This window comes from Thalassophryne amazonica, chromosome 7 (genome assembly GCF_902500255.1).
Source record: "Thalassophryne amazonica chromosome 7, fThaAma1.1, whole genome shotgun sequence".
In the NCBI taxonomy this organism is placed as follows: domain Eukaryota; kingdom Metazoa; phylum Chordata; class Actinopteri; order Batrachoidiformes; family Batrachoididae; genus Thalassophryne; species Thalassophryne amazonica.
In genome coordinates, this window is record NC_047109.1 from 48,955,422 (window position 1) to 48,970,797 (window position 15,376).

General features: G+C 41.1%; 1 long non-coding RNA gene across 1 annotated transcript; it reads left to right on the forward strand.

Moving 5' to 3' along the window:
* The first annotated feature begins 503 nt into the window (after positions 1-503).
* LOC117513879 lies at positions 504-11,794 on the forward strand. The gene is made up of 3 exons (XR_004561741.1): positions 504-514; positions 6,266-6,270; positions 11,693-11,794. It is a non-coding gene; the product is annotated as an uncharacterized LOC117513879 (long non-coding RNA).
* Positions 11,795-15,376: the final 3,582 nt, after the last annotated feature.

Below are 15,376 nucleotides of genomic sequence, written 5' to 3' on the forward strand. Positions count from 1 at the left end.
GTAGAGGTGGGCGGCTCGATCCTAATATCGATAATATTGATACCAACGCTGGTATTGATATTGAACGATCTTCGTGTAAAAAGATCGATACTCAAGCTTTTTTCTCTCCTGCACGCACTGACTGCTGCGCATGCAGATTCATCACAGTCTACAGTCTGTCTGTAAGAGCAGCTCTGCGCTGTGTCACACAACACGGAGCAGCGCACCCTTGTATTGTGGTTTGTCATCTACCTCAGGAGATTTTGTTTTAAGGAGAGTTGAGTGATTTTTTTTTTTATGTTGATTGTGACAATAAAGTATTTTGTTGTCACGTACAATGTTTGCCGAAATTCTATCCTAGGTCTTTTGGATCCTTTGGATCTATGAAGTTTAAATATGAAAAAGTATCGGTATCGATATCGCTATCGGTGATACTGGGCCTGTATTTACTTGGTATCGGATCAATACCAAAAATCCTGGTATCGCCCACCTCTAGCAACTGGTGCACGTGCATCAATCAGAAAAAAAGTGCACTGTTCCACATCACTCAGAAATTTGTACCCAAATAAGCCAGTTAAGCCAGTTTTGAGTTTAAACACAGCGCTGCTGGGTAAGGTCAAAGGTCACAAAGTCATTCACAAATACACAAAAACGCAAGAAAAATAAAAAAAATAAATACAAAATAAAATCCCAAACAGTCATCATCATCTTTATAAAAAGCAGTAAAATTGCAGTATTACTTGTAATAGTCGCAGTTTATCTCTATATTTATCTATCTTTGCTGCTGGAACCTCATTTTCCCTGAGGGAGTCTTCCTGAGGGATCAATATAGTTCTATCTAATCTATTTATATTCATAAACCATTAACAGAACCAATGGCTCACCTGTATAGCATTCACAAACACAAAACAAACGCACAAAAAATAAATGAACACAAAATAAAATCCCAAACACAGTCACCATCTTTATCAAAAGTAGCAAATCACAGAATTAGTCACAGTTTATCTTTGTATTATACTTGCATCCGCCAAACACATAAAATCATCAGCGTTTATTTGTCTGTCTGTCTGTTAACAGGATAACATCAAAACTACTGCACGGATTTTGATGAAATTGTCACCACAGATAGATATTAGGCCATGGAACAACCCATTAAATTTTAGAGGTGATCCGAATCTGGATTCTGGATAAAGTTTCACTTTATATAGGCTTTGCAAGATTACTATTAGCAGGATTACGTCAAAACTACTTCACGGATTTTGACCAAATTTGCACCACAGAGAGATATTAGACCATGGAAGACTACATTTGATTGTAGAGGTGATCCGAATCCAGATTTTGGACCAAGATTTCAATTTATATACTGTACGATTTGAAGGATTACGTCAAAAGTACTTCATGATTCTCACAAAATTTTCACCACAGATAGATATTAGGCCATGGAAGACACCATTCAATTTTAGAGGTGATCTGAATCTGGATTCTGGATAAAGTTTCACTTTATATAGGCTTTGCAAGATTACTATTAGCAGGATTACATCAACGGATTCTGACCAAATTTGCACCACAGATAGATATTATGCCATGCCAGACTGCATTTAATTTTAGAGATTCGGATCCAAATCCAGATTTTGGATCAAGATTTCAGTTTATATACGCCTTGAAGGATTACGTCAAAAGTACTTCAGGATTCTCACCAAATTTTCACCACAGATAGATATTAGGCCATGGAACAACCCATTAAATTTTAGAGGTAATCCGAATCTGGATTCTGGATAAAGTTTCACTTTATATAGGCTTTGCAAGATTACTATTAGCACGATTACGTCAAAACTACTTCACGGATTCTGACCAAATTTGCACCACAGATAGATATTAGGCCTTGGAAGACTCCATTTAATTTTAGACATTCAGATCCGAATCCGGATTTTGGATCAAGATTTCAACTTATATACACTTTGAAGGATTAAGTCAAAAAGTACTTCACGGCTTCTCATTAAATTTGCACCACAGATAGATATTAGCCCATGGAAGACACCATTCAATTTTAGAGGTGATCTGGATCCAAATCCAGATTCTGGATCAAGACTGCACTTTACATAGGCTTTGAAGGATTTCTTCAAAACTACTTTAAGGATTCTCACCAAATTTGCACCATAGATAGATATTAGGGCATGGAACACTCCACTAAATTTTGGAAGTGATCAAGATTCAAGCATTTATTGTCATTGCCACAAAGAACAACAAAATTACGTCTGGAGCATCCATATCCAGATTGACAGACATCAGAAATCTCTGATTGCTGTTGCTTATTTATTTGTCTGTCTGTCTGTTTGACTGTGTCTGTCTGTCTGTCTGTCTGTCTGTCTGTCTGACTATTAACAGGATTATGTCAAAACTACTGCACATATTTTAATTTAATTTAATTAGCTTATAATGCACCAAATCACAGCAAAAGCCATCTCAAGGCGCCTTACATAAAACAAGTCAAGATAAAATTGAATAAATAATTAAAATGAATAACAAATTCAAATTCATAAATAAAAACAGAAGTAAAAGAATAAAACAAATAAAAATAAAAACTATCCATAAGAAAGAGAATAAAAATAGGTTTTGAGTCTTGACTTAAAAATGTCCACAGGCTCAGACTGCCTCACGGTTGCAGGAAGACTGTTCCACAGGGTGGGTGCACGATACGAAAAGGCTCTTTGACCTGCTGACTTCTTCTTCACCCTGGGAACACAGAGAAGTCCCGCATCCTGCGACCGCAAAGCCCGGGCCGGCACGTAGAGTTCCACCAGATCAGCCAGATAAAATGGCGCCAGTCCATGAACAACCTTATAAGTCAATAACAAAACCTTAAAATCTGCTCTCACAGAGACAGGGAGCCAGTGCAAAGATGCCAAAACGGGTGTGATATGTTCAGACCTTCTGCTACATGTCAAAAGTCTGGCAGCAGCATTCTGAACCAGCTGAAGACCCCTAATGCTGGACTGTGGTAACCCTGAAAATAGAACATTACAATAATCTAGTCTAGAAGAAACAAAAGCATGAATCAGGGTCTCAGCATCAGCCATGGACAGGATGGGGCGGATCCTCGCTATATTTCTCAGATGGAAAAAAGCAGTCCTAGTAACATCCCTGATGTGGAGGTCAAAAGACAACGTGGGATCAAAAATTACCCCAAGGTTCCTCATTTTGTCCGTATGATGTATGACACAGGAACCCAGGCTGAGCACCAGCTGGTCAAACTGATGCCAATGTCTCGCTGGACCAAGAACCATCATTTCAGTCTTATCAAATTTTCAAAGTAGGAAGTTACTAGACATCCAACTTCTCACTGATAGAAGACAGTCCTCCAGGGATTTTATGGGAGTGAGATTTCCCGCAGTTATCGGCATGTACAACTGAGTATCATGAACATAACAATAAAAGGCAATCCCAAAACTCCGCAGTATACACCCAAGGGGTGCCACATACAGGGAGAAAAGCAAGGGGCCTAAAACAGATCCCTGTGGAACCCCAAATCTCATGTCAGCAAGGTCAGAGGTAGTGCCATTATACAAGACACATTGAGAACGACTGGACAGATATGACGTCAACCAGGCAAGGGCACTTCCAGTAATCCCAAAAAATCTAACAGATCTAACAACACCAAAACCGTAGTGGTGTCTGAGTCCATTGCTCGCAGAAGATCATTCACAACTTTAGTGAGCGCTGTCTCTGTGGAATGATATTTCCTAAAAGCAGACTTTTTTCAGAAGCTGTTAGAGACTGGCACCTGGAAACTGTTTGAAAAAGTTATCTGGCTTTCGGTGAAAATTTTACGGGCTTCACAGAGAATAAGGACTGTTACTACAGCTTTAAGGATGGCTTTAAGGACGCTTGGCGCGCCGCGCTCCGTGCTGCGACGACGAGGCAGAAAACGTCAAATCATTTCTAAGCTGATGGCTCTGTGGATACGAGACCGTCGTGTGCACTTTCTCTGGTTATCACAAGAGCAGGACATCAGCCATTTTCCGGCAGATTTCACTTTTAACAAGAGATTTTGTCATGGAAAGCCGCGCGGAGGCTTCGTGCGTAACAACCGATTTGCTGTTTGAGCGAGACAAAGAACACCTCCGTTTCGGCGTGTCATGGGACAAGTTGGGACATGCCTATCTCGGCTTTCAATGCTTACCAGTCCAGTAAGTATCAGAGAAATTGTGGAGAGCTGGGCATGTCCTAACTTGTCCCATGACACGCCGAAACGGAGGTGTTCCTTTGTCTCGCTCAAATAGCGAATCGGTTGTTATGCGCGAAGCCTCAGCGCAGCTTTCCATGACAAAATCTCTTGTTAAAAGTGAAATCTGCCGGAAAATGGCTGATGTCCAGCTCTTGTGATAACCAGAGAAAGTGCACACGACAGTCTCGTATCCACAGAGCCATCAGCTTAGAAATGATCTGGCATTTTCTGCCTCATCATCGCAGCTCGGAGCATGGCGCGCCATGTGCCATTGTGGGCCGTCCTTAAAGCTGTAGTAACAGTCCTTAATCTCTGTGAAGCCCATAAAATTTTCACCAAAAAACAACCGAATCTTCAAAATGGCTTCCAGCTGGTTGTCTGGCAGAGCTCCTGAAAAAAATTTCATGGAACAAAGCGGCAGTAGCTCAGCTGTTTGCTGAGAATGAAAATCCGACGAGGGGGCGGGACCACTCCTTCCACACGGCGTGCTCACAGGCGAATGACGTCACCGACAGGCGTGGAAAAACTCACGCATGCGCACGAGGGTTCAAGCTTGTCTGACGTAAAAACATATGATTCAAATCCATATAGTTTAAAAAAAAATAAAAAGGACCTTTACTTTATTGATAGACCTCGTATTTGTGACCCCCAACAGCTAATAAAGAAAACCTAGATTTGTAAATAAAAGCCACACCCCCGCCTTGCTTCACACCAAGAGACACGTGACTAAATGTGTATGCTGGTGGACAGGCCTCATTCAAAGGAAGGAGAGTTGTGGGTTTGAGCCAGGTTTCACACAAGCCAATCATATCTAAATGATGATCCATGATTAAATCATTAATCAACAATGATTTCAAGGACAGTGATCTGATGTTCAGGAGACCCAGGGTAAGGACCTAAGTGGGGATGACAGTCTCACTGTTTGGAACCTGGCGAAGCAAGCCCAGGTTCCGAGAGCGCCACTGGCGCACATCAATCCGGCTAAGACGTGGACGGCCGGGCCGACAGTCCTCAGAGCTGACCAGCGGTACCACACAGGCTCTAACGGGATCCACAAGGCGCCAGGGCAGCACAGATCCTGCCAGAATTCTGTGCACAGCTCGTCCAGAAGCCAAACAGCAGGCCAAACAGAGCTTCAGCTTCACCAGACGTCCACTTCGTCTCCCGCGGCGACAAATGCGCTTTCGGCCGAAAGGCAGCGCAGGAGCACGGCACAGAAAAGCCGGCACCTCCGACAAAAATGGGGGCGGAAAGTTCTGTCCACCCTCCGATAACCAAACCGCACAACGAACCGGGGGCTGGAGATCCAGCAGAGTTTGGCGATCATACACCAGCAGTGCCTCTGACTCAAAAACAGCATAAATTAAAAACAATAAAATAACAGACTGGAGAGCAGCAGACGAGCAGCCAGACACAACGGCGCCATCTTGGCAATGAGTTAGCACTTTTGTCTTTGTGTGCCAAAGATTTTAGAGCGACTATTTTGATAGTCGCTCTTTCATCAAAGATATTTTGATGAAAGTTTCACCACAGATAGATATTAGTCCAAGGAAGACTCAATTAAATTTTGGAGGAGATCCGGATCTGGATTCTGGATCAGTTTTCACTTTATATAGGCTTTGCAAGATGACTGTTAGCAGGATTACCTCAAAAGTACTTGAGATGAGATACAGTGAGGAAAATAAGTATTTGAACACCCTGCGATTTTGCAAGTTCTCCCCGTTAGAAATCATGGAGGGGTCTGAAATTTTCATCTTAGGTGCATGTCCACTGTGAGACATAATCTAAAAAAAAAAAAAATATGGAAATCACAATGTATGATTTTTTAATAATTTATTTGTATGTTACTGCTGCAAATAAGTATTTGAACACCTGTGAAAATCAATGTTAATATTTGGTACAGTAGCCTGTGTTTGCAATTAAAGAGGTCAAACGTTTCCTGTAGTTTTTCACCAGGTTTGCACACACTGCAGCTGGGATTTTGGTCCACTCCACCATACAGATCTTCTCTAAATCTTTCAGGTTTGGAGTTTCAGCTCCCTCCAAAGATTTTCTATTGAGTTCAGGTCTAGAGACTGGCCAGACCACTCCAGGACCTTGAAATGCTTCTTATGGAGCCCCCCCTTAGTTGCCCTGGCTGTGTGTTTGGGGTCATTGTCATGCTGGAAGACCCAGCCATGACCCATCTTCAATGCTCTTACTGAGGGAATGAGGTTGTTTGCCAAAACCTCGCAATACATGACCCCATCCATCCTCCCTTCAATACGGTGCAGTCGTCCTGTCCCACTCCCAGAGTATGATGTTTCTACCCCCATGCTTCACAGTTGGGGTGGTTTTCTTGGGGTTGTTCTCATCCTCTAAACATGGTAAGTGGAGTTGATTCCAAAAAGCTCTATTTTGGTCTCATCTGACCACATGACCTTCTCCCATGCCTCCTCTGGATCATCCAGATGGTCACTGGTGAACTTCAAATGGGCCTGGACATGTGCTGGCTTGAGCAGGGGGACCTTGCTGCCTGCAGGATTTTAAACCATGACAGCATCATGTGTTACTAATGTAATCTTTGTGACTGTGGTCCCAGGTCTCTTCAGGTCATTGACCAGGTCCTCCTGTGTAGATCTGAGCTTTCTCAGAATCATCCTTACCCTGCAAAGTGAGATCTTTCATGGAATCCCAGACCTAGGGAGACTGACAGTCATCTTGTGTTTCTTCCACTTTCTAATAAATAATCATAACAGTTGTTGTCTTCTACCAAGCTGCTTGCCTGTTGTCCATCCCAGCCTTGTGCAGGTCTACAGTTTTGTCCCTGGTGTCCTTAGACAGCTCTTTGGTCTTTGCTATGGTGGACAGGTTGGAGTGTGGTTGATTGAGTGTGTGAACAGGTGTCTTTTATGTAACAAGTTCAAACAGGTGCAATTAATACAGGTAAAGAGTGCAGAATAAGAGGGCTTCTTAAAGACAAATTAACAGGTCTGTGTGAGCCAGAATTCTTGCTGGTTGGTAGGGGGTCAAATACTTATTCGCAGCAGTAACATACAAATAATTAAAAAAATCATACATTGTGATTTCCAGATTTTTTTTTATTTTATTTTTTAGATTATGTCTCTCACAGTGGACATGCACCTAAGATGAAAATTTCAGACCCCTCCATGATTTCTAAGTGGGAGAACTTGCAAAATCACAGGGTGTTCAATTACTTATTTTTCTCACTGTATACTTTATTGATCTTACAGTGGAGAAATTATGTTTACACTCCAGTTACTTCAGACAGCAATTAGTCCACAATTATTACTTGTTTACCGTAATAATGGCACACATCAGAATTAAAGACAGCACATACACATTTGACATTGTTTATGTGCACTAAGTTTGAAGAAGTCCGTTATCTGAATTGAGGCAAGTGGATGAAGGCCACGCAGCAACCCTGAGATGCGCCGCTGTCAGCTTGGGGGGGAGGAGCGGGGGCCAGCTGCAGCTAAAACTGCACCGCCCCCGCAGAAGGGGAAAGGAATAGACGCCGGAGATGCGACCGCCCTTGTTGGAGTCCCAAGCTGACAAATTCTCACCAAATTTGCACCACAGATAGATATTAAGGCATTCGCCCTACTGAGGTTTCAAATCCCACAAAATTTCACAAAACTTCGAAGAGTTCACCGCTCTGCGAGATGTCAGTAACATTGAGAAATGCATTGAGACGGTCAGATCATGCTGCAATTTAACCGCTGCACACAGACAGCAGCATTGACATCACAACATAAAACTCTTTTTATATTGTGCCTAGGTCGAACCTGAATCCGAGGTTCGACCATCGAGGAGCAGTGTGGTTTTCGTCCTGGTCGCGGCACACTGGACCAGCTCTACACGCTCCATCGGGTGCTCGAGGGTTCATGGGAGTTTGCCCAACCAGTCCACATGTGTTTGTGGATCTGGAGAAGGCGTTCGACCGTGTCCCTTGGGGCGCCCTGTGGGGAGTGCTCCGGGAGTACGGGGTCCAGGATCCTTTGCTAAGGGCTATCCGGACCCTATACGACCGCAGCAGGAGCTTGGTTCGCATTGCCGGTAGTAAGTCAAACTTGTTTCCAGTGCACGTTGGACTCCGCCAGGGCTGCCCTTTGTCACCGGTTCTGTTCATTATTTTTATGGACAGAATTTCTAGGTGCAGCCAGGGTGTAGAAGGGGTCTGGTTTGGGAACCACAGAATCTCGTCTCTGCTGTTTGCAGACGATGTGGTTCTGTTGGCTTTGTCAAATCAGGACCTTCAGCGTGCACTGGGGCGGTTTGCAGCTGAGTGTGAAGCATCTGGGATGAAAATCAGCACCTCCAAATCCGAGGCCATGGTTCCTGACCAGAAAAAGTTGCTTTGCCCTCTTCAGGTCGGTGGAGTGTCCTTGCCTCAAGTGGAGGAGTTTAAGTATCTCGGGGTCTTGTTCACGAGTGAGGGACAGATGGAGCGTGAGCTCAATAGACGGATCGGTGCAGCACCTGCAGTGATGCGGTCGCTGTATCGGACCATCGTGGTGAAGAGAGAGCTGAGTAGGGGGGCAAAGCTCTCGATTTACCGATCGATCTACGTTCCGATCCTCACCTATGGTCATGAGATTTGGTTCATGACCGAAAGAATGAGATCGCGAGTACAAGCGGCTGAGATGAGTTTCCTCCGCAGGGTGGCTGGGCACTCCCTTAGAGATAGGGTGAGGAGCTCGGTCACTCGGGAGGAGCTCAGAGGTGAGCCGCTGCTCCTCCACGTCAAAAGGAGTCAGTTGAGGTGGCTCGGGCATCTTTTCCGGATGCCCCCTGGACGCCTCGCTGGAGAGGTGTTCCGGGCATGTCCAATTGGGAGGAAGCCCCGGGGAAGACCCAGGACACGCTAGAGGGACTACATCTCTTGGCTGGCTTGGGAACGTCTTGGGGTTCCCCCGGAGGAGCTGTGGGAGGTGTGTGTGGATCGGGAGGTCTGGGCGGCTTTGCTTGAGCTGCTGCCCCCGCGACCCGACTCCGGATAAAGCGGAAGAAAATGGATGGATGGATGAATACTGTGCCTAAAACTCTCAGAAATGGGTGATTCTTTAACTACGGGCACTATTGGCCTTGTAAATGTAATTTCCACCACACCATTGCCTTACAATATAAAGCGCCTTGGTGCAACTGTTTGTTGTGATTTGGCACTATATACATGTGCTCTGATGTCACTGTTTATCTCCATAGAAACTACCCAAACAATCTTTCATACAAACTGTTTAAAGGGACATTACAGTGTTGTGGTGGAAATTACGGCAATAGTGTGGGACAACTACATTTTGTTTAAAAAAAATCACAACAATTGTATGACATTGAATACCCCAATTATGTTTTGATTATTTTACTGATATTTTATTCAGAGATATTTTAAAACATTAGAAAAAACGTTTCTTTACCATTCATTTTTATCATTGAAGAGCAAAAGTCTGGGTGTGGGACAAGCACAAAACGTCAATATTTGCATATAATGATGCTGAAAAAAAGTGAAAAAGTCATCATAGTAGAACAAATTTCTTAACACACTTTCATTGTAAAGATAACTATAAAAGTGTGAAATCTCCCCTTTTTTCAGTTTTTCATACAATATGATCAAAGGACATAATAAGTGCCCGTAGTCTAAGAATCACCCAAATATGTTATCATGGTTTTTCAACGTTGTTATTGTGTTTGTTTTATGTAAACATGTGAGAAGCTCAGATTGTTTCTCTGTTATTTTCAACGGGAGTTGCTGTGAGCCGCGATCACTACCTGTTTATGTCGTTCTGAGGAAAAGTGAAGTTTGCTCTTTAACTCCCTGCTTATTGTCCTTTACAACACTGTTTGTCCTCTTTGTTCCAGAGTAATATATATAAAATGTCTGAAACTCATTTTGCGTTTATTAAATTCCACATATGTTAAACGTAGCAGACAGAATATTTGGAATATTTGTTTTAACCAGTTTTCAGGGTGTCATGCAGCGTTCTTGTATTAACATGATGAAATCATAAAAACACATTACATTTTGGTAGTATAATGTTTCCCCCGTTGCTGGGATGAATAAACATCGAGCGGCCTGTGTCCTGTGTGTGTGGTGTGTTTGTGGCAACAGTGGAATAGTCGCTGCGCACCTGCTAGCAGTAGCAAATGCAGTTGTGTTACTGCTGCATGTGTGGCCATGTGACCATTGCTTGTGCATGTTCAGTGGCATTTAAAATATTGTTTGTCTGCTGCTTCCTGGCCACTGATTTATCTCAGTTTTCTAAGATTTTGTAATGGAGTTGGAGTTTCTGAAAGTGAAAATTTTAAACCACACGTCACATCAAATACACACCAAGTCTTTTTCTGGTACCTTCCTCCTTGTTATGTGCAGACGCAGGTTGAGGAGCGGACCAACATCTGACCAAACCCAGCGCTAAATAACCAGAAAGCGGTTCCACAAACAAAACGATTTTATTTCCCCTCCAGTGCAATAATTAGTGTACAACATAAATATTTGGTTTGTCTGGTGGAGTGAAGGACGGCGCGCTCTCCAGTGCCCAAAAGGATCGAAGCCTCGGCGCTTCTGGACTCAGATTCACCGCCAAACACCCCCCAGGTGGACACGACAAACTGACTCGGTGAAGGATGGAAAAGGTGAGGTAAATCAACAGAGCTACAGCAAATATCTTTCAGAGGCACACACCATCAGCAACACATTCAGGTCTGAATTTAAGCTTTATGTAAATGAGCAGCTTCTCACAACAGGTGGAGGATCATCAGTCCGTACGCCACGGCAGTGAGAAGCAAACTGCACAATTCTCATCAATGTTCAAATATACTGCGTAACAAAATGCCAAATTACTATTAACGATCATTCAGACAATAATCACCTCTGATGTGTGCTGACAGCATGTGTCCCTCACCCGTCCTCCTTCACAGGCACGATGTGTCAAACCCTGGCGCGGTCCTCAGCGTCTCACAAACGAACGTCACAAGGTCGAGTTCCCGGCAATTCTGCTTGAACCACTCATGGCTTAAATGCAGAACGCCATCTCATTATCTGCTTCAGCTGAAAGTCTTTAAGTTTACACGTGAGCATCATCCACAGGTGCTGCGAGTCAGTAGGCCTGCACGTAAACATCCTCCAGGTGCAGCTAATAATGCTGATGAGGGTGAAGGACTCTTCTGCCAGCACCGTCTCCACAGACAAAAACCAGTTTGCATACCACCTGGAGAGCAAAGAAAAGAAAACAACACAAAAACATCCAGCCAAACCCCCCAACACACAACACTCCTGGCCAATCAGATAGTGATTTCCTCAAAAAATAAATTTGTTTTTCCTCGCATAACTCCTGTTTACACAGACAATGCATAGGGGCAGAGCCACAGAGCAATGTTTAAAGGGTCCTGCCCTCCCCCCTTGTTAGACTAAAGGTCCAGTTCTGAAGATGTTTTAAAGATATCATTTTACATACAGCCACTGCAACAACAATAATACTACATAATAATGAGTAAAGTGAGTAATTGGCAAAACGGGTTATCATTTTCATGTTGAAGTGGCAGGGGGGTGTTGTTGGCACCTGCTGAATGTAACTAATAAAGTAACTAGTAATCTAACTTAGTTACTTTTAAAATTCAGAAAAGTAACTAAGTTACTTTTTCAAGGAGTAATCAGTAATTGGGTTACTTTTTCGATTTGTTTATAGGTATCTGGAATTGTTTTCTTTATAATAATATTTTTTCTTTATAATAGTGATTATCAGCGATAAATTTAAAAGATAACAGATATTTGAAGCTTATATGAATATGCAGTGAAAATGAAAATATCAATATTAAAATATACAGTTACACACAGAGAACATAAAACTTGTGTTTAATCATTTTAATAAAATAGTGGAAAATGTTGAAAATTTAAGTTTGATGTAGACTGTGCAGTAAAAATCATCAGTAATATGCTGTTCTGTCATTTCACAAAGTTTGCAGTATATTGCAGTGCATCATGGGTCTAAAATACTCCATACTCCATACATACTCCAGTAAGTGGCTTTAACGTTGGACTGTTGACATGAGATCATCAGATGACAGAAGCATCATAATCCAAGTTACCGTTGTTAATGTGACTTTGATCTGAGCAGATCTTTATTTCATTTTTTCTGTTGTTCAAGAAAAATAGCAGCACCTTGACATGAAAGACAAGACATCAAAGATTACTATGCATTGAAATATTTGAAGCTGAAGCTGCAACTTCTCTTCCCATTTAATCTTCAGCAGTCACTGTAGCAACAACAAACCATGCTACAAGTTAATCCTGAACAAACACCAAGCTGCATTTCTTCTTAGCTACTTGCTTGAATCTCTTGTGCCGCTTTCCCGCTTCTGCTTCACAGCACAGCGCCTTCCCAAGAGCTGTTGAAGCCTGCTACGCCAATCTGCTGCCGATGAGCCTTGTGTCCGTAACGAGCACAGTCTGCTAAGCAAAGCTGTCAGGACTGCTGGCGGTGGATCACACTTAATAGAGTTCAGCATGACGTTCAAGTTGTAACTGAAGTAGAAACTGTGGTCTCAAACTTGCTGATCTTATCTGATCTTGCTGTATGTTTTTGTTAAACCTGTCAAACTTAGTGTTAAGATATTTATTGTGCATGTTAATTATTTTTTTAATTTTACTGTGTCATGTTTTGTATTGTATTAACTTTGAATAATTAATTAATGTGAATTAACACATTCCAATACAATAGGTGACAGAATGCATCACTGGAGCTGGCTTGTGATCTGGTGATCAACACAAAGAAGGAAATAAGACTTTTCTTTTATTTCAACTAATTTAGTAGTTAGGTTTATTTTCAGACTGTGGCTGATGGTGTGACACATACCCCAAATCTCAATTCTCTTTTGTACCCCTTCCCCTTCCCCTTGGCCCTACCCCATGGGTTAAAGCAATAAATTTTCATCTGACTGAAATTTTTTTCCTGGCAAAAATCAATGTCAGCAATTCTCTAAAATGTGGCATAGTGGGGGCACACACTCTTTTTTTCTCAATAAATACAATAAACACATTATACAGTATACAAATCGATTCCAAATAGCCTCTAAGAAGAGAGAGACAAAGCATAAAAAGAATGCAAAACCTGAACATAAAGGTACATAAAAGGGGGGTGGGGGGTAGTCTTGATTCTGGGGGGTCCGGGGGTGCTCCCCCAGAACATTTTTAAAAGAGCAAGTTAAATTTTGTATATTCTCATGAATTTTAAAGGGTATGAAGCCCTCTGAAACAAAGAAAATCACTTCGACCTGTCAAGTAAAAACACATTGTTGATTATGGGGGGTCTGGGGGTGCTCCCCCAGAAATTTTTTAAAAGAGCAAGTTAAATTTTGTATATTCTCATGAATTTTATTGGGTATGAAGCCCTCTGAAACAAAGAAAACTCACTTCAAACTGTCAAGTAGAAATTCTTTGTCTTCTGTAGTATTTTGATCGGTTCTAATCCGGTAAATGCACCAAAAGGGTGCTCTGTTTCTGGCTGTACAGTCAATAAAATACAAAATTAGGGCCTAAGGCAATTGACAACGTTGTTCTGCTGTGTACAAAGTAACACTGTCACCCATTTTGAAAACACATGCGCACTGAGAAACTCAAAACTGGCTTATTCACATTTAATCGGTAAAATGCTCTCACTCCTAAAACAAACTAGGGCTGCAACTAATCGATTAATCGGTCAATTATTTTTTCAATTAAAACAATTTTGTACCAGCAGCCATCAGTGCTGTTAACAAGTAACAGAAACTTAAATATAACTTATGTATTTATTTTTTGTATAGTTTCTCTTACCTTGTTTTTATGAACAACACATTTTTATTTTTATTTATTTAGTTTTTTATTCCTGTGTATGACATGTTTTTAGACTTTTTATCTATTGATGTTTTAACTTATCTTGCTTTCATTTTATTTTGGGGCCGTCCTTGTTCTTTTAGCCTTTTTGCACTGTCATCGCTTTGTCTAGTTCTGTGTTTTGCTGTGTGTTTACCAAACGACATGACTCACTCACTGTAAACTAATTTTACCCAAGGGTATAAGAATAAATTGAATCTGAATCTTAATTGTTTTTTATTTTTTGTTTTTTACTTACAAGTGAGTTTTGCCATTATTTCTTTAAGTGAGTTATTATTAAAAGGCCTTTATCACGCAACAACAACGTTTGACCTTGTAACAAAGTTATGATGTTATATTCTCGTCAAAAACATACCTGGAGTAATGTTTTGTTTTATTTTGCACATACATACATCACTGACACACCACAGAGATTTCCATCAGGTTTAACTCGATTATCAGCATTTTTAGATGCCTACAGCAACTATCTCAACCATTGACAACATATTACAGCAAGAGTCCACAAAAGCATTTTAAAGGCCTGACTAAACTGTAATATGTTATCTTTAATAAGATATTTTCATGAAAAAAGACACAAATGTGCAATTTACTGCATTTTATTTTTTCTTGTGTAAAAACACAGCTTAGATGTGGTTTGACCAAAACAAATTGTCATTAAACTTAACCCCTTAACGCCCAAATTTATATAGCTGTATATAAAAACATGTTTTGTGTGTGTTTTTGCCTTTAAGTAGATGGTAAATAATGTTGAGATTATTAATTTCACTTTATGTTATAATGTTATAATAATAATGATGGTATGTTGCAAATTTGCGACAACGGGCATACAGGTCAATTTGGTAAGTTGCATATTTGAGTCAGAGATTGTAGCATATATGCGACGATGGGCGTCAAGGGGTTAAATAAAACAGGAATGAAGTGGAGGTGTAAGAGTCACTAGGTGTTCACAGGAAACAGCTATTTCTATATTTATTTATTTATGTTTATTGTTATTTGGTTTTATCTTTTCTGTTTTGTTTTATCAGGTTCTTTTTGTCTGTTTCTCTAAAATTGTATTGTAGCATTATTAGTTATTACTATTATTGTTCTTGTTGCTATTATTATTAATATATAAATAAAAATAAATAAATATTACAATTTGTAATACATGTGACTCTTTTACGACAACAAATGCTGAGCCATTAATTATTATACAGAAAACAAATGCACACAACGTGCTGAGATGCGAACAGCGTAATGCTTACTTTAACATTGAAAATGCCATAGACATGCTAACACGTTAGCAATGGTCCCGTTTTTAAGTTATA